The sequence below is a fragment of the Triturus cristatus genome, chromosome 5_2 (genome assembly GCF_964204655.1).
Source record: "Triturus cristatus chromosome 5_2, aTriCri1.1, whole genome shotgun sequence".
Lineage (NCBI taxonomy): Eukaryota > Metazoa > Chordata > Amphibia > Caudata > Salamandridae > Triturus > Triturus cristatus.
Genome location: NC_140588.1, coordinates 28,213,366 through 28,235,128, shown reverse-complemented (window position 1 = coordinate 28,235,128; position 21,763 = coordinate 28,213,366). Strand labels below are relative to the sequence as shown.

At 47.4% G+C, this 21,763-nt stretch overlaps 1 protein-coding gene across 1 annotated transcript in view; it reads left to right on the top strand.

Annotated features, from left to right (window-relative positions):
- The first annotated feature begins 2,092 nt into the window (after positions 1-2,092).
- LOC146822611 (nuclear receptor subfamily 4 group A member 3-like) overlaps positions 2,093-21,763 on the top strand; it is an 828,495-nt gene continuing 808,824 nt past the window's right edge. The window contains exons 1-2 of the mRNA XM_085606781.1: positions 2,093-2,342; positions 11,641-11,784. The gene's annotated coding sequence lies outside the window, so the exon portion shown is untranslated. The remainder of the gene's footprint in view (positions 2,343-11,640; positions 11,785-21,763) is intronic.

The following is a 21,763-nucleotide window of genomic DNA, read 5'->3' as shown; positions in this document are numbered from 1 at the left end:
TGCTTGCCAAGTTGCCAAGTGTTTGCAACTCAGACAGTGCTGTTTTCCATACTAATGTTGTGGATGTTCTCTGGAGCGTTTCAAGTCTCCGAACTATTGGGGGGGGTAAGGGGACCCAAGGGTTACTCTGCGAGGACGTTTGTGAAAGTAAAGCAGGGCTACGAGTGTGGCTATATAAGTCAAAGACGGATCAAAGGGGTCAGGGTAAAAGTGTTCTATTACCCGCTTATGCTGGGGCTGACTTCTGCCCCGTGCGGTGGGGTCTGTCACTGAAGTGGCGGGCTGTGCCTGGAGGCAGGATCTGTTTCAGTATTTGGACAGGAAATCAGTCTCTGCTTTCCAGTTGTTGGCAATTTTGCTTAAAGCACTAGTGCATGTTGGGCTAGACACTCAGAGCTTCTGGTCCCATTCCTTTAGAATCGGGTTGGCTACCGAGGTGGGTAGGCAGGGGTGGAGTAAAGAAAGGATCATGGGTTTGGGCTGTTAGTCCTCAGCTGTTTCCAACATTATGTTCGTGCAGAAGAAGAGATTTGCTAAGTAGCGAACAGGTTGTCATATTTTGTTTTTGTCTTTCAGGTTCTGTTCCTGGGCCATTGGAGATCGGTTTGAATATATGGGTTGTGGACACTCCTTCATAAAGTGGGCTGAGCAGCATGTCAAGTCCAGCACTCATGGGTCAAATTTGAGGTAAAACATTGGCATGTGCACTATCTCTTGGCACTGGAAAGAGGGAATGCTGTGGAATGAGTTATTTCCTTGTTTGAACAGAATGTTGGTAGGTGGTAAGTCTCCCGATATATCTCTCCTACATTTAGGAGAGAATGATTTGGTAGTACGAAAGGGCTAGCACTGGGAAAGGACATGAAAGAAAACTTGAAGTAGATCAGCAGGCATTGGGCAGGTTGCCACGTAATATGGACTGAGTTCATTCCTCAGAGGATTTGGAAAGGGGCACACCGCCCAGCACCTATAGGTAAAGCAAGGTTAAAGATCAACAAAGAAATGCGGGCTTTTTCTAGGGAGTCAGGCATAGGTGAGTGGCGCATATGGATTTACGTTTTGAAGACAAGAAATTTTATAGAGCGGACTACACACATATGTCCTTTATGAGCATCGAGTTATATCTCAGGCAGCTGAAATTGGAGTTGGCTAAGGCTTTGAACATCTACTAGATAGACAGCGCCCAGGGGGGCAGAAAAAGGTAAGGGGCACCTCCCCTTTTTCTGGGTTGCGGTTGGCAGAGAAGTTACCATTGTTTAACAGAGATTATTCTTGGTGACAGCGCCAATTCAGGCAGAAAGGGAACGGGAGATTAGTTCGTGCCAGGTTGTCACAGGAAGTTCAGGTTATGTAGGAAGTCTACTTGAGTAGGGGATAATAGTTGTAGTAAAGGGTTGAAGAGTTTACAGGTTACAGTTTCTGGAGCAGGTACAATATTACTATATTCAGTTGTTGTGGGGAAGGGAGATTTTAGGGGAGGAGGGTAGCTTAATATAGGTGAGATAATTTGCATAGCGAGGTTTATTTTTGTGAGGCAACAGCCTAGGTTGTCTTGTGATGTGCACCTGTGTAAATAAAGCGGCCTTTTTCACACAGTCCTGCTGTCAGTGGTCTGTGCTGCTTCCCGTCTTCCCCAACAGGAGCGCTTTCATATACTCTGAGGAGGCACAACATTTTTCCTTCTCGTGTTGCTGTTTCTTTCTTTAAAAAAAGTTTTCGCTTGCTGTGTTATTAGGCACTTTGTAAATGATGTTTTGCTTAAAACCGTATCGTTATCATCAACCATGTGCTGCGCGGGGTGCTTCTCATTATATTTTTGATCTTGGTTTTATTATTAATCTTAAGATTTAGCATGTTGTGCAGATGCAGCGAGGTGAGCATAAACCCTCCCTCGCGTATGGCACAGTGTGCAGCACAAAGGAGAAAGACTGACACCAGCTCAGAGCTACGGGGGGTGAGGGCGTGTTGACGTCAGTCCAGCGTGGCTGTCACTATTGACGTCCTGCATTCCAGCCAGTCCATGCAGGGCTGCCAGGGCTCATCGTGCATAAATGACGTCCAAGAGGAGCAAAAGCTGGAGAGCGCGCGAACCGGCAGCAGAGCTGGGCACTTCTGAATTCAGCCTCTGTCGGCCAGCACCTTACATACACCTAAACGGGCATCCTGCAGTTCAAGGCTCTTCCCGTCCTCTGCCGCGTGCGAGTGCCCCAGCCCAGCCCTGTGTGCCTCCTGCACAATCCGTGGAAGAACACTTGAGGTTGTGCCTGGACAGCTGAGGACCGCGCATCTGGAGAGAGGCGACTTCACTCCCCATGTTAAGACGGAATCCTCTCAGGAGCCAAGTAGGTGTGACTGGATCCGCTAGCAAGATGAGCGGACTAACGGGGACATGCAATGTATGTTAGGAGAGCATCTCTGGGGATTCAGGCCCCCGCCAAACTTTTACTGATTTCTGTCGTGCCTTTTACACCACTTGGCTCGGTCGGTTTGTAGTCGTAGCGGCAGTATCCCGGATCAGCTCCTGAAGGGTACGGCTGGTGCACAGCAGAGGCGCTTGTGCCGGTTGTCATGGCAATGATGCTTGCTCGGAGTGCGCGAGGAGGGGCGAATGCCCCATCCTTTGGCCAGTCTGATTCGCCTCTTGTAGGGGTGTGATCTGCACGCGGCTCGTCACCTTGGCCGCCCCAGGGTGATTATCGGGTGTGCCCATTATTGGCCTTGTCTCATTGTATCCAAGTGGCATCGTTTTCCGTAAGTCTGGTTCCTTTCCTTTATACTGACTTCGAGACTTTCCGAACATACAGCCCGTTTTTTCGGCTGTGTGCTACCACACACCCTGTCAAAAACGGAACCTGAGACTTTCTGTCCTTCATTTCCTACACACTTAGTGGCATACAGTTGTGACTAGAGTTCTACTGTCAGGGCGCGCTCACGCGCCTTCTGGCCCGGGCAGCGAGGGACTGAACTCATACCCAGCAGTGCGATGGTTACTTATACTCATAAGGTAAACTGGTAACACCATTCAGGGCTCCATAGTGTCTCACCAACTCTGCATTGCATTGACGATACGTATGTCAGTGAACTTTTGTTCCATAATAAGGGCCAATTTTCAGACTAGCCTTTAGCAAATCGATTCTGCAAACCGACCTATGTACTAGGTCGATTTGCAAAATCACCATTCACAGTGGGTTGTACTGCGACCTACTTTATTTATATATAGTAAAATGCTGCAAGAAAAACGGGATGTGATAAAAAATAAAACTGAAAACTTTCACATCATTTTTTATAAGCAGTGCCTCCATGGACCACTACCAACTCCTAAAAAATGTTTTTTTAAACATTCACAGAGCCTTTCCCCTTTGCGAATAGGTTAACATTACCTTTTAGTAGTCGTCAAATATTAAGATTTTGCCACCGGATTTCAGTTACAAAACAGTATAACATCCTATTTTGAATTGCTCTTTGGAAGGGACACACACCCTGCTTCCAAATAGTGATTCTTTCTGCAGTTGCAAACCCAAATTGTGATTTCGGTAGCATGTTACTGAATTGTAGTTTGCGTTTAGTACATATCAATACGCCGTTTAGCAGTTGCAAAGGTTCACTTTTAAGAATCATGCCCTTTGCAACCTCAAAATGCCTTAGTACATTTGGCCCTAAGGGCAAGATATACTGAACACTGGTCGCAAAAAAATGTTCACAATTTGAGACCAGTTTTCTTGCGACCAGTGTGATATTCTGTGAACTAACCTATGTACCAATAGGTTGGTTCACAAAATACTGAATTATAGTGGGTTGCAATTTTACATACCTCATGAATATTAATTAAGTAGATTGCAAATTGCTACCTAGTATGAGTTTCTGTCACCACAGGATGGTGGCCTTTGAGGTCAGCAGACCACCATGTCTGTCAATGCTTTTAAATAAAACAATAATGTTATTTAAATGTAGTCAATTTTCCTTAAAGTAAAATGGGATGTGTTTAAAAACAAAACTAAAAGTTTGACAACGATTTTTGAGACCAGGCAGTGTGGACCACTACCTAGTCTTAAAAATGTTTTTGTCAACGTTCACAAAGCGGAAGGGGTCCCTTGGAGACCTCTTGCCATGTGCAAATGGGTAACCACTATTTTGGTGTCGGTAGTAAGATATTAGGGTCTTATTTACAAGCCTCTTGCTTTGCAAGTTTGTCACTTTTTCCCATATTAAAATTGACGCACCGGTAGCGCAAGAGGCTTGTAAATAAGCCCCTTAATTGTTTGCGCCTGAATTTTGGTCAAAAAACATGAATACCTCTCTTTCTGAATCGCTATTTGGAAGGGACGCCCTAAGCATACTCCTTCCAAACACCAATTTAGTATGTAATGTTACCAAATTGCAATTTGTGTTTGTGCATTACAAAAGGCCATTTTGCTGTCACAAAGGGTCCACTTTTGCATTTTGGACCCTTTGTGACCACAAGAATTCTTAGTACAGCTGGCCTCTAGTGTTCACCCTCAATTTAACTACCTCTGCATACCTGTCGCTACTGAAAAGGGCTGGTACACTCCGATTAAAAGTATTGCCCACAGGTCTTATGTGCTGTCAGTAAGTGCAAAAGTGCAAACTACAGAAGTGCAGTACTCAGTACCCGAGAGTAGCTGAACAGGACGAGTTTGGGGTTTATTCTTGCATGGTTATGTTGTATCTTGAGCCATAATATCTGGTCGCTACTAAGCACCATCTTTCGTCAAAGTGCCATCCCCGAGAAAGCTGTCGATGGCAAATGCTTTTTTAAAAAAAATTTATTTGTTACCGCCATCGGGACCAAATAGGGAACAAACGTCATAATAAAAATTCGGTCCCCTCACTGTTCACTGTGGTTGCACATCTCAGGACACCTCTGAATGGAAAGGTGGAACTGCAAATGGAGTTTAGCAATGCCTATTATAAAATGGCACTTAAAATAAGACAGGAAATTAGAGTGACAATATTTGTATTTAAAAAGTAAAAAAAAGACCAATTTCATTTTCTTTGGGGATTTATTTTCTCAAAGATCAGCCCGGCCCTTGTACATAGGACCTCGCTGTACATGGTTTTGGTTCCGCTCTTGGGCCTGCAGACCCCCTCCTCCTTCCCGGCGGGGCACTTCTGAGCCTCCGCTACATCTCGCCATTCTTGTTGTCCGATCTGGCGGGGTGGGCGCTGTGGACTTCCCTGGTGCCAAGTAAAGACGGTACAGATGCAATTGTAGCGTCATCGGGAGTGCCCTGTCGTGAAGCACACTCGCTCTTTGATGGGCGGTGGCGCGAGAGGGTTTCAAGTAGGTTGGTGCGCAGAGCGCTCCTCACACCTTTATAGGGCCGTGCCCGTGGGTGGAGAGTACCCCACCCTGAATAATGGGCGGTGGCGCGAGAGGATTTCGACCTGGGTTGGTGCGCAGAGCGCTCCTCACACCTTTATAGGGCCGTGCCCGTGGGTGGAGAGGACCCCACCCTGAATAATGGGCGGTGGCGCGAGAGGATTTCGACCTGGGTTGGTGCGCAGAGCGCTCCTCACACCTTTATAGGGCCGTGCCCGTGGGTGGAGAGGACCCCACCCTGAATAATGGGCGGTGGCGCGAGAGGATTTCGACCTGGGTTGGTGCGCAGAGCGCTCCTCAAACCTTTATAGGGCCGTGCCCGTGGGTGGAGAGGACCCCACCCTGAATAATGGGCGGTGGCGCGAGAGGATTTCGACCTGGGTTGGTGCGCAGAGCGCTCCTCACACCTTTATAGGGCCGTGCCCGTGGGTGGAGAGGACCCCACCCTGAATAATGGGCGGTGGCGCGAGAGGATTTCGACCTGGGTTGGTGCGCAGAGCGCTCCTCACACCTTTATAGGGCCGTGCCCGTGGGTGGAGAGGACCCCACCCTGAATAATGGGCGGCGGCGCGAGATGATTGCGACCTGGGTTGGTGCGCAAAGCACTCCTAGTCCTCACACCTTTATAGGGCCGTACCCGTGGGTGGAGAGGACACCACCCTGAATAATGGGCGGCGGCGCGAGAGGATTTCGACCTGGGTTGGTGCCCCTGTCTCCTCCTCGCCGAAAGCAGCTATCTGCTGGGGTCTCCCCTGGACTACCCCAGGGACTCGACCTCCCTCCCACCCCTGTGCCTTCCTGTGGCACTAAGGCGGCCGCCCTCCAAGGGGCGGGCCGCTACGCAACACCCCCCCCCCCCCCCCAGCCTTACAGAGCGCTCCTCACACCTTTATAGGGCCGTGCCCGTGGGTGGAGAGGACCCCACCCTGAATAATGGGCGGTGGCGCGAGAGGATTTCGACCTGGGTTGGTGCGCAGAGCGCTCCTCACACCTTTATAGGGCCGTGCCCGTGGGTGGAGAGGAGCCCACCCTGAATAATGTTGGCATCATGCTTATTCTTGCCTGAGGGTGATCAGCGCTGCCTCCGTGCTGCATACTTCGAGCTAGGCAACAGCATTGAGCGCTAGGAAACTTCTGCGAGCGCCCAGCGTGGCCACGTCGTATTTCACAGAGGCGTCGCATTCCTTCGGGTTTATGCGCGCCCGAATGCCGAAGGGTTCATGTCTGAAGAAAGGCACCTTGGCAGGAGTACTCCTCATGGTCTGATTTACTACCCGCCGCTGTTTGCAGAGCCCACGGCTGGCAGAACAGAGTGTGAACGGGGAGGAGAACGAGCCGCAGACCTAACCATCAGCATATTTGAGGGGCCTATGCCTATTCCTTAGAAACCGAGCGTTTCAGTGGATGGGAGGCCTGCTTGAGTGACCGCAGTCTAGCAAAGGCAACGAACGCAGTGATTACGAAGTAAATGTATGGACAACCGCGAAGGGAGTGAGCGACATGGCCAAGAAGAGGCCTCAGGCACTGTTGTAAGGAGCAAGACAAGAGAAGAACAGTTCAACTAATCAAAGAGATCTGCAATAAACCGAAGACAGAGAACGCGTATTAGTAATGATGACACGAGAAAAGTAAGAACGCGTCAATAACACAGACTTTTAAGATTTCAATTGGGGGCTGTTAGTTATAAGGAACATGAAGCTGGACACGGGGGCGGTCACCCCAGTGGGTTAAAATGCAACGTGTTGGTGGGCGGTTCCTGAGTGGCCAGGGAGGGGTTTAAAAAGATGCATCCAAATATTGTTTTGCAAAACGCAAGTGTTGTTATCTAGATACCGACTCGAGAGTCTTGGTAATATCTTTTTCTTGAGCTAGCTTTTCCATGGAGATCAATCTCAGATAGGAGGGGCCCTGCTGCTATTTCATTGCAAGGGGACGGAGGGTTCATATATAACGAGAAGGTTAGAGGCTGAGCTACAAATGAAAACTGTATTTCTGAGAAAACCCAAAGAGAGGGGAGAATATGCCCTGATCGCTCCCCGCCATCAAATGTCCACCATTTACCCTGGTTTTCGTCACACAATCAAAGTGTAACTCACAGATAATTATCTTGAAACCAGAAGTGAATACATTGTGCTGTATTCAACCTCCAGGAGGGAAATTCCCGTGCCGTCTGGAAAGTGAGTCATTTTATCGGCCCATTCTCTATGTCACATTATCACAGCAACACTTTATATATTTGGGTTAAAAAAAAAACTCCCCGCCTTTTTTCACTTGGTTACTTCCATTATGCTCCAAGATCGTCTGTCTCAATGACACCCTCAGGTGTGTAATTAACAGTTATAACTCTCTTGAAACAATACCTCTGCCAGGGCTATTTTGGACAGTAATGTCCAAATTCAATAAGTTTTCTCCACGAATAGGTACAATTTAATGTAATACATCCTGGAGCATGCCATGATTAGGTCTCGTCTGTTCACAGAAAATTCTTTGCGAATAAAAGCACAAATATTGCCTGGACCTTGCTTCTCCTCTCAGATGTAACGTGGGCTAAAGAGATGAGTACTGTCCCCCTGCCAATGAGTGCAGATCTCCAAATGTATGTTCAAGGTAGAAGTGTATTTTGGATTTCCTGCAGCCTATGCTACTGTGAGCCTTTGGTGCCTGAGCTCCTCAAAACATCTGCGTATGTGCCGAGTCATGTCATGCCCTGCAAAACAGATGCACTCAGGTAATGCCTAGATTTATTGGCGATCTCTTTACTCCAATTCCATCCCACTTGTCCACACGAGGCGTGTGTAACTTGATACCACCTAAAATCGAACTGAATTCAGTGGTAGTAAATATCCCACAGCATAGATACATTTTCTTAAGGTTTAGAAGTAACCTGATAGTGTGTATGCTAGGCTATCCTGAAAACTCCTATAGCATTAATGATTTAAGTGTATGCCCGTGTGATAATGCATCAACTCAATCGGAGATACGTTTAGATCTTTTCTGTACATTATATCAAAAGGAAAGAAAAGCCTACCTGATGCCGATTTTAAATAAGATGAGGTTTACACAATGTCGGGTGGCCTTATACTTTTTAAAATCTTTAACTGACCCGTTTGTCTGTTTCTCAATGGCCTCTTTTTATGGGCTTGTTTGAAGAAGAGAAAGGGGATGGTTACGAGATCTGTGAGAGGTTCCTAGAACAGTAATTGATCCTTTTTATGATATGTTGTAACATGAGTGATTTTTAATGATGCCATTTTATGAATTTGGGATATGTATGTATTTATTGTTTTATGATCATTTTAAATTTTGATCGAATAAAGAGTTTTTGATACTGATACTGGATGCCACACATTGTTTCATGCCATTACTCTATAATGCACAACCTCATCTAACTTCCTGGTTCAAGTCCTTACTTACATGAAGTATGTGTACATCTCCTACTGGCAACATGCATACAGCACATCATAAAAAAGTGACCAGCATTCTCACAATGGGAGATTAAGCAAATGACCAGACAAATCACCCAAGAAATTGCAGCAAGGTGTTAATTGCTCAAATTTCCATGGTTCATAGTGCTAAAACAAACACTAGCTGAGTTAGATTTGTTTCATTGGTTTGATAATCCTATTTCCATTCCTGAAAACATGTTTCATCACTTTTAAAAGAAGCTGCAAACCATTTTTAAATTGGAGGGATTCTAAGTAGCAATGTGATCAGTCTCTAAATGACTCTATTCCTATTGTGACATCAAATGGGTTGGAAGCGTATTCGATGATAATTACCCCATGAACAACCATGAACTTCTCACCCAACCAAAACCATGGAAATGACCACTTTTAGCTAATAGTGCAATTTGGTGTGACAAGGGGGTGAATTGGTTCCAACTTGCATGTACCCAATTGAATTGGACAAGGGTTTGGTCTACTCTATGTACATATGTCCTTGGTACCAGAGAAAACTAAAGATTTTGCTTATGCCAACATGGAGGATCTAAGTATCAGGGCTTTCAATGAAACAATAGAGGCTGCTATGTGCTCTCATGATCCAGAATTTTTTTACGAAACCGTAGTCTTAATACAAACCTATTTTTGGGTTAGAGATAAGAAACAGAAGTAACTGATGAATCCAGTTCCCTGAGAATAAACACACAGTTGAGGGCATGACTTTCACGCTGCTATCGTCCTAAAAAGTTCTCATATACAGACCTGTTTAGGAGAAATGTGCTGTGTTGTATTTATGCTATGGTTTTAAATAAGTGATAATGCTAGAATGTTCGATATATAACTTCTATTGCCTTTGTTATCAACCAAGGGGATGTAGCTGTATAGGAGGCCAAACGTTAGGAAATTACATTGATCTGCAGTTTTAGCAAGGGGTATATAAAATGTCTGGATTTTTACGTCAAATTTAAAAGTGATACAATCAGTCACCGGTATAAGATTAGGAAAATATACGTGTAGTGCATCCACTGGAGTGGCAGCATTCAAGAAGTAGTGCTTCCCCTAACACGGTAAATTGTAATGATATTGTTTCCATACAGTTGATGGTACATCTCTTGTTTTTAAGTATTTATACATTGTGCAATGTATAGCTAGTATTTTAGAATTGAAGAACGTGTATTTTTGTATAATCTAATGTTATGATTCATCTTAATAGTTCAAACACAAACTAGGTTGAGACTCTATTAAGGCGTTCCTTGAGGTGCAGAAGATTAAAACTGTCGGGTTTACAGCAGTGCAAATAAGCGTAGGAAAATTGAAAAGCAATTCATGAGGATATCACTATTGCTTGATCCCCTTAAAATCGTTAGGATTGGAAGTAGGTGTGATTTGGGCCAGACCTATACAAAGCATCCTGAAGTAAATTGTCTTTGGCAGTTACTGGGAAAATCCAGCTGAACCAAATGCACCCGCCCAGAGATTGTAAATATCAAGGAAAGCTCCAAATGGATTGCCTTTACTCATAGTGCCCCTGGTGGTACACTTCATGGAAAGGATTTAACATGAAAAATGCGGTCTAACCTAGAGACCGATTTAAACACAATTATTTCCAAGTAATGCAGATCATTATACTTGATATCTAGTCATGGGACCGTGCCCATTGGAGCATTTGTTGTAAAATGGCCTAGCAAAGAAACAAGTCTGGCCAATGCACCTGCAAAAGGTTGTTAGAGAGACAATTTCCTAGTTGTGATCTATTGCGCACAACCAATGGCCCCTTGATTGTTTATCCCCTTATTCATACAGTATGGAGAGACACGTGTTCATGAAGTCGTGACATAGTGCCAGTGGTCAGATTCTTGAGATATCTATCCTTTGCTGCAGATATAGACGCAGAATGGCGTTTGACAAGGAGGCAATCCGAGATAACCCAAACTGCTGTCTTGTCAATAAAATACTTCTGGGCTCTTATTGACTTTTTCCCCTTTCCGATTTTTATGTACTAACAGTTTATTGGTCACTCTTAAACTTCGTTAATCATTTGTATTTATGTCGCGAAGATTTTTGCATGGCTGTTTTAGCAGAGTGAATAAAATAAACTTTGAATGAATTTTTTTTAACCAACATAAACTAGAATTGACTGAGTTATTTATTTATTTTATTTAAAGGTTTTGTAGAGCGCGTAGTAACCCTAGAGCATCCCAGCGCTAAACCTGAAATTCCGAGGGTATCACCAGTGGGGGAGTTTTATGGATGAGGAAAGAGGAGGGTCTTCAGTGATTTTCTAAACTGAAGAAGATTGGGTTCTAATCTCAATCGTTTTGGGAGTTGGAGAGGTTAGACGGGATCCTGGGAAAGGTCACGTGACCTGGATGGAATGGTAGGTGTGCATACGTGGCCGGGCTCTGCTGCAGCAGATTCGTTCTAATTGAAACGCGAGTTTGTTTTGGAAAGTGCTTTGGGGCTCATTCTTTATGTTCAAATGTTGATTTCGTTGTATAATGCAGGGACATGCATTTGTCAGAACTTTCTTTTTTTGCACAGAAATGTTAACAAACTGATGTTTAGAAATTTTCCATTAACTGCTTTTACCCCCATCCTATTTTTCGTTAAACATATTTCCTTATTCTGAGTTTGCATGCTTCAAGCACTCATGGCAAGGCTGATTCTTTCTTTACATTAAATGCCTTAAAAAGGTAATCACCTTATTTTTCACTAAATACACCTTAGTGTTCTTGGAGCTGACATAACGTTTAATGGGGAAAGACAAGCTGTCCTTTATTCTCAGAGAAATACCATATAAAGAAACGAAGCAATTCACAAGTGAGTGATGGTGAGAATTTCTTCTTTGTGCTTCTCTAGCAGATTCCACCACGGAACCGTGCTCGCATCTTCCACCTTCTTCAATTTCTGAAATCCTTGAGACGGCCAGGCCTCCTCAGGTACGAGCAACTCCAGCAAGCCGGCGAGCTACCAGCACCATTCAGCAAGCAAGATACCGCCCAGGTAAGGCAAGCCGCCATCTTAAGACTTTGTTAATGTAGAGACCCGCCGTCCCTATTCTGCTTAAGCATTAACTAAAACAATACTTACTTTTCTCTACACTAAATGATCTCTTTTAAATCCTTATGTGGCCATTGGTACCCACTGCATTCATTTATCTGATTCATTCTCTGACAAAACTCTTGTCATTGGGCATTTGCCTTCAGTTGCTTTGTTTTTTAAATATTCATAAAAGGTGTTCTCACTTTTGAAATACTTTTCATAAAACCATTTTCAAATTGTCTTGCATCAATTTAATTACTCCATGCTTACTTAGGCCACCTCACGCTTTTGAGGATATTTTCAGGAGCCTGAACATTTAAACAGATTTTCTATAATGTAAAAGATGGTATATAGAGTGTTTTAAAAGCAAAGACTTGCGATTTGGCACAAGAAAAATATCATACGTGTTAAAACATTTTAATATGCAGAAAGAGATAAACTACTTCTTTCTACGGAGAGAAATACAGTTTTTGGTGAGCTTATGTAAACCATATGATGAACTTGCTGTTGCTGAATCCAGCTAAGAGTTCTGGTTTTGGTTGCTTCCAGCAGGGCAGAATCCTGTATACAATGAAAATGTATGTTGGTGGTACATTCAATGCACGCATGGCAATAACATAAAAATGCCCCCTTCGACTGAGAGCTAAATGGAATTTGGGCCTCTGCCAGATGTGCCATTACCAGACCTATGAGAATGAGATGAAACGTCTGTGGCAATTTCTTAACTATCGCTGCAAAGAGTCAATGTTAAAAGTTGGGATTACATAGGTGATTTTGATCAGTTAACAATTTGTGACTGGTATGCAATGGAAGGTGTTAAAAGTGTGTAATATGATTCAAATATCATAAATCATAGCCAAGATGGTTGTTCTGCCTACATTTTTATATCTCTTTGTTAACATTCCAATCTCCCTCAACCAAGCCTTTTTTAATACTGTGAGCTCTCTATTTTTTTTTTGAAACCTTTATTGTGTATTTCAAGAGAAAGAAATATACAACTCAGCATGTCGCCTACAACCACCATCGGGCCGGCAATGCAACATTCCAGATATACACATACTATTGCTTCACAGGTGGGGGAGATGGGTTACACAGCAAGCCGCCTAAAACCCAGTCGGGTCGGCCGCGTTAGTGGAGTCATCATGCTAAACGGATAATAGCATTTGTATAGGTATTTTAGCTATACACACGAACGGTCAACCGGACCGTAACCAACAAAAAAACAGTACCGCTAATAAAGCTGTGTTCTAAAAGGAGTATGGAAAAGGTGATAAGGCCTCCTAGCCTATACAGGCAGAAGTGTCGCTGCATCCTCCCCCCATCTGTCAGTGTGCGGGACGCAGTGACCTCAGCAATGCAGTTTAAAATTAGAAAATGATGGGCTTCCGTGTCAGTATCAGTGGAGTGCTCCAATAAGTAGGTTTGCAAAGGGGCCCAAATGTCAGTGGGACGCGATGAGGGAGGCTGGAGATCTGCATAGGTATTAAGTTGCTCTTGGCAATAAATAAGGTCCTGAATCGAGTCCTTAAACTTCGGAGCTCTGCCTCTGCCCCATTTATAAGCAATTCTTCTTTTAGCAAGGAGCAAAGCAAGAGAGGAGTATTTACGCATTTTGGCCGCAATGGGGGCAGTGTAGCCCAACAACGCAGTCATGGGGTCTCTAGAAATGTGTATGCCGATCATTAGGTCCAGTGCATCGAGCACTTCTGCCCAGTAACGCTGTACAGGGGGGCAATCCCATGCCAAATGTTTAAAGTCCGCACCCTCCCTCCCACATCTCTCGCATCGATCGTTATCTCGGAGCTTCAGCCTAAACAGTCACGCTGGTGTATAATATAACCAGTGAACAAATTTGTAATGTATTATTCTGAACCTGCTGCTGGAAGAGATCTCACCAGTCTGCTTGCAGCAATACGTCCATTGCTCCTCGGTAAGGGGGTACCCCAGCTCCTCCTCCCATCTAGCACGGGCCAAGGGAGGGTAGTAATTCCCATTCGCCTGTACTGTACGGTAAAGTAGCGAAAGTACATGGGCAGGGACATCCTGTTGCAAGACCACATGCAAGGGAAACATAATCCGAGGTTCGGCGGGGAACGTAGGGGTGGCGGCCTTCACATCCTGCTGTATCCTAATATAATAAAATCTGTCCAGGGGGGTGGGAGTACTATCTTTGAAAAACTCCGCACTGGTACGAAACTTCCCTTCCGTATAAAGGTGACCCCAGGTGCGAATTGAAAGTTTGTGAAGGAGTCGGCGGCAGCCGCCCTCCTGTATGACCGGGAGATCCTGCCGCCCCGAAAGAGGCAAGAGTGGAGAATATAATAGTGTGCATTGAGTTGCTTTTGCATGATCATGCCAGGCGTTTACCGTGGACTGGACTGTAGTGGTTGCAAGACTATGTGGGGTCCTGGAAATGCTTAGATATGCCGTACTCTGCATAGGGGCCATGTAACCATCTTCTATGGTCAAATGGGGCATAAAAGGGGGAGGCTTCAGCCAGTAGGCGGCATGCTGCGTCTGTGCACAGCTGAAATACAGCTCCACATCTGGGACCGAAAATCCTCCTGCACAGAAGGGGCGTGTGAGGACATCCCATTTTAACCTGGCCTGCTTTCCCCCCCATATAAGACGTATTAACTGAGTTCTAATCGCTGAGAAGAAGTGACGACTGGGGGCATATGGGATATTTACGAAGCGATACAAAAGTTTGGGTAATATAACCATTTTGATCAACGCCGCTCTGCCGGCCATTGACAAAGGCAGCGCTATACAGCTAGTTATTTTATCAGTGACAGAGTCTAAGGCTCGCCCATAATTGTCCCACATAAGTTCCTCCCGAGTGCGAGATATAATTATCCCCAAATATGTGAGGGTGGTATCACACCACTGAAGGGGGAAGTCCGACTGGAATTTAGCAGTGGAAGCTGTAAGGGGATACATTTGGGATTTACTCCAATTAATGTTTACTCCTGACAACTGCCCAAACAAGATGAATAGCCTCAGTATGGAATTCAGGCTTTGAGCCAGCTTACGCAGGTATAACGTGATTTCATCCGCGTATAGTGAAATAAGGATCTGTCTCTCTGGGTAAATGATTTCGCATACTCACGATGATGCTGCTGTATTTTTGCGGCAAGGGGTTCAATAGCCAAGGCAAATAATAGGGGAGAGAGCGGACACCCCTGTCTGGTGCCCCTGGCCAGCGAAAAAGAGGACGAGCGCATCCCATTGATCATCACTGTAGCGCGTAGTCCAGTGTATAGCAGATTAATTCAGGTGAGAAATGGTGATGGAAAACCCATGCGCACAAACACATATGACAGGTAGTCCTATTCCAGCGAGTCAAATGCCTTCGTGGCATCTAGAAATACGTCATCCGCGTCTTCCTCGGGATCTACGTCATGAAGCAGAGTGAACAAAGTGCGTAGGTTATGGGCCGTACTTCTGGTCGGGACAAACCCAGACTGGTCCGGGAGGACCAATCTCGGCATAAGAGGGCTTATACGGTTGGCAACCAACTTGGCCAGGATTTTAGCATTGACATTGATAAGGGATAGGGGCCTGTACGAATCTAATTGCGTGGGCGATTTACCCGGTTTAGGTAAAGAGATTATAAGTGCCTCGCGCATTGATTGAGGCAAAATACCCGTTTCTCGGGCTTCCTCGAACACATGCCTCAAGATCGGGATAAGGAGGTGCCGGTATAGCTTGTAAAACTCGGCCGGTAGGCCGTCCGGCCCTGGGGCTTTACCCGACTGTAATTGCATAATGGCCGAGATTATCTCCTCATCCTCATGGTGTGCTAAGAGGTATTCCCTCTTGCCATCACCCAGCCATGCAATGGCAGTATCCTCAAAAAAGGTATCAAAATCTACCGGGGCCTGGCGCTGCGTAGAATACAAAATTTTATAAAACCTTTTAAATACCCCAAGTATTTCTGAGGGATTTCTATGAGTTAGGCCATCCTCGTCTGTAATTTCTGACACTGTATTAGCAAAGCGGGGGGCCGGATGGAGCATGCCAATGCCCGACCTGAGCGTTCTCCCTTCCCGTAACAGCGAGCTGTGTGATATTTGCCTCTAAATTAGCATTCCCGCTCAGCTGCGACTTGATATTCTGTAAGCAGTGTATGAAGGTGTGCTTGCAGCGGCGGAGAATGCTCATTCTGAAGAGCCAACTCCGCATTGCGAATATCCTTTTCTAACTTTTGAAGGCGAGTTCGAATGTCTTTCAATACTCCCCCACTCTTTGCCAGGCATAGACCGCGGACTGTCACCTTGAAAGCCTCCCAGAGAGTGGTGTATTGGGAGACCGAGCCGGTGTTACGGATGAAAAAATCCGATATTTTCTGTTCTAGCTCAGCCTTAAACACAGGGTCCAAAAGAGACTGCGGATTAAGGCGCCACGAGAGAAATGGAGACTTCGCTGGCGGTGGGATAAGGGTTAACAATACAGGAGAGTGGTCTGAATGCGTTCGGGCAGATACGAGGTACACGCAGTCCATATATCCAATCCCCTATCCACCAGCCAGTAATCAATGCGCGACCAAGAGGCATGAGCCGACGAGTAGCAAGAGCCCTGGCAAGATAATGGATTGCGGGTCCTCCATGGGTCTATAGGGCATGTTCCTCAACTATTTGTTTAAGGGCTAGTTGCGCGGCAGTATAGTGCTGCGATTGCGGATGTGACCTATCCAGGTGTGGATGAAGAGTTACATTGAAGTCTCCCCCCCATATTAGATGGGTGGTGCCCACATCCTGAATTTTTCCCCACAAAACCCGAAAGAACTCTGAGCTATCCACATTCGGTCCATAGCATGAGACCATAGTAACAGACTGTCCGAATAATCGGCCCCATAGTATATTAAATCGGCCTTGCGTGTCAGCATGGGAGCCGATGGGGGTGTATGGCAGTGTATGCCTGACCAGGATAGTAGTGCCCCGAGCACATGACGAGTAACACGAGAACCCACAGTGATTCGCCCATCGCTTGGCAAAAGAGGGAGTTGGGTTGGAGGATAGGTGTGTTTCTTGCAGCATAGCACAGTGCATGTTGTGTCGATCAAGGTATGCAAGCACGTGATGACACTTCCGGGGATTGTTTAACCCTTGCACATCCCAAGTAAAAATATTATACTTGAGTGTTCCGGGGCTAGACTCCATTGCTAATGTGCCATGATGGGTTGGAATAAAGCAAAGCGCGTAGGGCAATGTGAGACTTTCACCCAATGTACATCAAACTCAGCGTAGCGGTAAATAATAACAAGACAAACCCTCTTTGAGCCCGCCCCCCTCCTACAACAGCAACCCCAACTTGCTGTGCCCTGCTCCTCCCACGCCCCCCCAACCCATAACTCTTGGTCCCAACTGGGGACGAGTAGACGCTATCCCCAACATTTCACTTAGGTTCAATAATAGGGTTCACATGGTGAGCGGTAGCCAGAGGGCGACCAGGTGCTCCTCGCAGTAGCGAGGGTGTTGGGGTATATCATCATGGGTCCATCTTGACGGAACGATTAACGTGTTCCAGCAGTCAGTCCGTGAGGTGGTTACAATTAAGCAGTGTGCCGCTCAGGACGGTGCGAAGCCGTAGAAGCAGCTCCAGGTTATCTTAACACCATTGTGACCAAAGAGTTCTGTTGCTGCTCATTCACCCCCTTTGCGCCCACACTCAGCACCACCCGCAGATCACTGGCGATGATTGGAATGATAGGACACAAGGCATGAGGCACCTATTGCTAAGTTATCCAGCTATATGCGTGTGGTGGTCACAGCTGCAGTGTCACATCAGGGGCATGTGTTGCCGGCCAGGGTTCGCACAAGAACGCGGATCTCAACTGTTGCAGAGGCTGCTTCGATATCCATATCAAGACGACTATCGTTTGCGGGGGGTGATGCTATTCACCATCGGATGACCCTCCATTTTCCCGTTCATACCGCCCTGGGGACGGACTGCCCGCCGGTGATCTAGGCAACGTTTTAATGACATCCTGAGCGTGCTGTGGGTTGGTAAAGAAATGTTGACGTCCTTGAGCCGTTACCTTCAGGCGGGCGGCGAATAACATAGCATATGGGATGTTAAGTTGCTGAAGCTTCTTCTTAACGGGAAGAAATTTGCACCTCTGCTCCTGCACCGCCATAGTAAAGTCGGGGTATAAGGAGATGTCCATGCCATCGTGTTGGAGACGCCCCTTCTCCCTAGACAGGTGCAGCGCAGTGTCTCTATCGTGATAGTTCAGCATTTTGGCGATGATAGGGCGCGGTGGGGCCCTGGGGGGGGCGACTCGCCAGTGACCGATGTGCCCTTTCCACCACGAGGACCGATGAATATGCCTCTCTGCCAAAGAGTTTTACCAGCAGTCGTTCCACATATTCTTCCAGCTTTCCTGTGGCAGTCGTCTCCGGCACACCAAGAATGCGGAGGTTATTCCTCCACAATTCCAACTCCTCGTTCTTTGCAGCGATCACTTTCAATACTTTATCCATCTCTGATGTGCGGCTGGTGGTGGCAGTGCACACGTTCTCTAAGTCCGAAATGCGCCTTTCCGCGTCATTCAGCCGGTCGTCGTGCTTGTCCACCCTATGTGTGACGCCATCCAACCTAGCCGTCATGGAATACATTTTGGATTCTATAGATGTCAAGCTCGACTGCATCACCAACAGCAGCTCCTTCAGATCAGCGGTCAACGGGGCAGGGGCCTCGGTGGAGTCTCCCTCAGGGTCTGATTGCGTGCGGGGAGTTTTTCGGGTTTCAAAAGTAAGCTTAGATTGCTTACCGTCTGGCTTCCCCATGGCGATTCGAACAGGGGGACCCACAAACCGAAACGAGTCCAAGAGCTCCAAGCTATCCCCAAGGAGTATCAGTGTAGCGTGGGTCAAGCCAATGGTGTCACAGACGTTGTGGCATTGTTCTTGGGACCCAAGTGAGGCGTCCCATCAACCCTGAGCGGGAAGAGGTGCTCCGAAGCCAATAATCCAGGAGGAGCAGGCCAGCCCAGTCCCCCCACCCGTGGCGCCCAGCGGTAGAACACCGGGCAACGAAGCTCAGCCGATCCCACAATTGCTAAGGTGTGCAGCCGCACTCTTCGCCTCCAGCCGAGCCGGACAATCAATGCAGGAGCAAAGCAATCAAAGGCCGTGGGTTCGTCACCAATAAGAGTGCACTGGGGATCCTCGCAGATCTGGGGGGCCCCCGTATTCCCCCCGAGCGCGCGGCGCCACGGCAGAGGCAAAGGCAGCTCAGATATGTCAAAACAGACCGCTCCAGCCCTCTCAGAGCGGGGAGCCACCAGACCACTATGCCGGCCCGCGACTCCAGATGGCGCCGTGGGGGAGCGTCAGGATTCCGAGCTGGCTCCTGCTCTACAGGGGCCCCAAAGAGGGCCCGCCGCCCCAGAGGCTCTCCCAAGTTCACAGCCCCCAGGCAATGGGGCACTTACCCCAGGACCCAGCGCCGCCACTCCCGAAGGCCGCAGCTCCCACAGGCCAGTCCGCTCCAATTGCCGGGCACCCCGCCTCGCGGGGATCCGGAGGACCAGGCGCCGATCTCCTCAGCCACTTGCACTCAGCGTTGGGGGCTACCGGTGAGGGCGCTCCCCCCCTCCCGGGTGCACAAGGGGGGGCGCTTCAGCCGTCCGCGATCACCGGTGACACCGCACCTCGTCACCAGCCCGGCCCCGCCTCCAGTCAGTCTCCACCACCGCGGCCTCCCGGAGGGCCGCAGGACACCAGGCCTCGGGGGTCGTGAGTCCGGGCAGGTGTCGAGGCCACAGGTGGGGAGGCAAGAAGATGGACCCCTCCTCACGATGCCCACAGTGGCGGCGGCTCAGCAGGAGGTCACAGCAGATTCCCCTGCCTAGGTGCAGTGAACTTCTCCCGCCTTGAGAGTGAGAAACGCGGTCTCGCAGGCCGATGATCCAAAGCTCAAGCTTACAGGTACAATCACCGTCATGAAAGGCGATATTCGTCACTCGGCTCCGTCAGCAGCGTCAGGGCTGTAATTTAGAAGTTGTATGTGCCAGGATGGAGAGGATATTGTAAGGATTGGTACCCGAACAACAAGATCCCCACGCAAGTGCGGCCATCTTGCTTTGCGCCCTCTAGCGCCCCCTTCTGTGCGCTCTATATTTATATCCATGGTGTGGGCCGGTCGCCAAGCACGGATGTCTTAGGAACTCCTGACATCGCCATTGATTCAGGGCAGGCTGGGGCTACTGATTTCCAGCTGTATGCTTACTGCGCGCAAGCTCAATTCTTGCAGTATTGGTTACATCCTGCCCCGTTTCAGCCGCATGTGGCAGTTGAGCTTTATGTGGCAACACCAGTGCCTCTCCGGGCGGCAGGTTACGGGCCCTACCGACGGTCGCGAGACAGCGTTGATATGAATGAAACTTTGAGGAGAGCATGAGACAGGCTTTGAGATAGAGCTCATCTGCAAATATTATATGCCCCATCCATCCCCCTAGCGCATCACCCCATGATCCCTGCGAAGTCGGAGGGCGCCAGCAGATTAACAGCCAGAAACTTGGGACTGCATACATTTGCAGATCTATACCCTGAGGACACATTCAGATCCCCGCTGGGAACAACAGAGTGGAGGGCCGGGATCTTCTCTGAGCGGTTTCTTTATTATAAACTCAGGGCATCCTGCAGGCGAATACACACGACTTTCCCCTCTCCCCCGCCCACATTGATAGCACTAGAAAACATAATTCAGATTACCTCCCCTTGGAGACTCATAACGCGCCTGTACAGTAACACGCAGCACACCGCTCTCCTAACTATTCCGAAAACTCTCCAAGGCAGGAATTCGGAGCTTCACAATCAAATAACGGAAGAACAGTGGGTTTTCTCTTGTAGCCAACTTACTATGCTTTCTCCTATTTACAAACTACGCTTAATTCATTTAAAATACATCCATCATTTTTACAGAACTCCTACCCAGCTGCACCGCATGGGGATCAGGACAGATGATCGCTGCTGAAGATGTGGCTTTGGACCGGCAACGCACCTGCATATGGCATAGAGCTGCCCCCCCTGCTATATTACTGGGCTGCGAATTTTGACACAGTCCACGATATAATTGGTACCTCGAACGACCCGACCCGATTGCTGGGCTACTGGGTTATGTAAAAGACACGCCCGCCGAGACGCGGAAATTGCATGCAATGCTTTTGCTTTTTGCCAAGCACAGGGAAGCTATTCATTGGAATAGGAAGAGGGTGTCCAGTGTAGCATCTTGGTTACAGGATGTCACCTTTGGCCATACACAATTAACAGAGAGAATGTAGCCTTACGGCTAGAGCGGTCGACCTCGAAGCTGGAGAACTGGGTCTCGGCAATGACGCTAAACCATCCTGTGATTCTGGGCAAATCACTTAATCTCCCTGTGCCTAGCAAAAATGAATGCGTACTTCTGTAACGGACCTGGTGCTCATGTAAAGCGCTTTGATACCAGATTTCTTGGGTCTAGTTCGTGCTTTATAAAACTAAAAAAAACCAAAAAAATAAACAACTTTTTGGGAGCTAATGCCATCCACATCCAGGCCAAGGGATATCTGGGGCCCGATTCTGGACTGGGTACGAGGGAGGTCGAGGAGGACACCCCGGAACGGTCTAGCTCTTTGGGAGTATAGCCAAGCATTTAGTGGATGGCAGCTGTCTGAAGTAGACATGGATTAGAAGTTACATGGGCTGCATCGTTTAAGGAGCTGCATTGTGTGGCTGTCTGGTTTTGTTCCCCTCATATTGGAAATGCCCTGGCTTCCTGACTGATCTTGCATTTGTTTAACTTGGACTCCAATGCATGGTACCAGATAGGTTGGGGAAAGGTTTCCGTACCGTGTGCTGACAATACTGCATATTACCGATATATTGCTTGTGTCATTGCTTTGCACAACTGACTAAGTTGTTGTATCTTTGTGTTGGCTTGTTTTGAAATG